The following is a 1740-nucleotide window of genomic DNA, read 5'->3' on the forward strand; positions in this document are numbered from 1 at the left end:
AACGCAATGCACATGGGAAAAAAGACATGATTTGTATAAGGTAACCTGGCGAAACAGCTACAAGGAATCTCTACTAACAAAAAAACGTTCCGTTTAAGCCAAGCATTGCGAGAAAAAAAAGAACAGAGTATGAAACAAGACAGCATTAAGTAATTTTGGCTTTATGATAAAGCTCAACAGCACGTCAATAAGGCTGTTAGGGAAAACACGACACACTTCGCTGGGAAGTACTACCCCTTGCAGCTTATTTACCCGACTTTGTCCCTTCCGAATATCACTTGTTTCACTTAATGGACTCGCGCTTGTTAAAAACTATTTGACTCTCAAAACCTCGAAATATGGGTCTTAAAATGTATAGCCTCCTAAGATGAGTCTTTTTTTTTTTTGGAAGGAAAATCCGTTTGTTTCAAGGAAGATGAGGAAAGACACGGTGCTTTATAAATATTAAATTTTCGCGAAATAAAGCGGTTTTAAGTTATATACCTAACATAAAGGCGAAAAAGTAAGAGGTACTCGCAAAAAGGCTTGGTGTAATTAAGCAAGTCTAGAATTGCATAAAAGTCAATATAAAATAGTAACCTAACCCAAGTGTTAATAACAAATGTTAAAGTTTTTAGTTTGCTTTACAATTTCGCCTAACTCGCTATGGAATTTTTAACCCAAAGGTAACCTCGTCTCCTATAAACAAAGCGGCGGGGGAGTAGTGATTTTCATGCTAGAGTCAATAAGTGGTTAGTAGGAATATTGTCACAAGTGCGTTAATACTGTCCTGGAATACAATAAAGCTATAGTTTTTCCATATTAACTATATATGCCCTTACCTTAAAACTTTTTGGTGGAAACACATAAGTAATAAGCAATTTGGCCATGTTTAGGGATGTGCAATCTTTTTCATCTTCCATCCTTCAAGTTACTTGTGTTGTTTTCGGTTTTTAGAGCTGAAGCACGGCCAGCTCAAGAGCTTGCGGTGATCAAAGAGAATATTTGTGAGGATTCTGTGTTTATTAGCACTATAGATGGTACTTTTTACGCTGTAGAATTGCGTTCGGGTAATATGCTTTGGTCTTTTTCGCTGAAAAGTAAGTTACGTGAATTTTAGCTGTTTTAGCTATATTTATACTTTGTTATTCTAAATGAATTTATTAAGTTGCTTATACAAATTTATTAATTGTGGTTTGCTCAAGAGCCTTTGCTAGTGACCGTAAGTCAAGCCAGCGATATCAACTTCATACCAGATCCTTCCGATGGCAGTTTGTATTATTCTGAATATGGACGTTTAAAAGTATTGTTTACTTGTTAGATAGAAGTTGGTCAAATACTAGTTTCTATATAAATAAATAAACCAAAAATTAAGCTTATAAGTAATAAAAAGTTATTTCATTGATTCTTCATGGATAGGTTGTAAACTATATAAAACTAGTTTATTTTATACTTCTCTTCAAAAAAAAAATTTTAAACATAAAAAATATATATTTTCTTATTAATGGATAATACTATAAGAAAATGCCTCTGAACATTCCCGAATTAGTTTCCTCAGCTCCTTTTAGAGCAGAAGATGGCACCGTTTTTTTAGGTTAGACCTTATGCAAATAAGATACTAATATTTATAAACTCTACATATATTTTTAATTTCATATTTTTACCTAAAACTCTATAATTTTCAAAACTTATTTATAAGTTATGCTATAATTTAATTTTTATTTTATTAAACTCTTTTTAGGTAGTAAAAAAACAGAGCTT

General features: G+C 32.2%; 1 long non-coding RNA gene across 1 annotated transcript; it reads left to right on the forward strand.

The window, feature by feature from the left end:
- The first annotated feature begins 953 nt into the window (after positions 1-953).
- Positions 954-1562, forward strand: LOC135121414 (uncharacterized). The gene is made up of 3 exons (XR_010278967.1): positions 954-1079; positions 1185-1282; positions 1501-1562. It is a non-coding gene; the product is annotated as an uncharacterized LOC135121414 (long non-coding RNA).
- Positions 1563-1740: the final 178 nt, after the last annotated feature.

The sequence above is a fragment of the Zophobas morio genome, unplaced genomic scaffold (genome assembly GCF_036711695.1).
Source record: "Zophobas morio isolate AGI-343-1 ecotype UQ-CSIRO unplaced genomic scaffold, CSIRO_AGI_Zmor_V1 ptg000579l, whole genome shotgun sequence".
Classification (NCBI taxonomy): Eukaryota; Metazoa; Arthropoda; class Insecta; order Coleoptera; family Tenebrionidae; genus Zophobas; species Zophobas morio.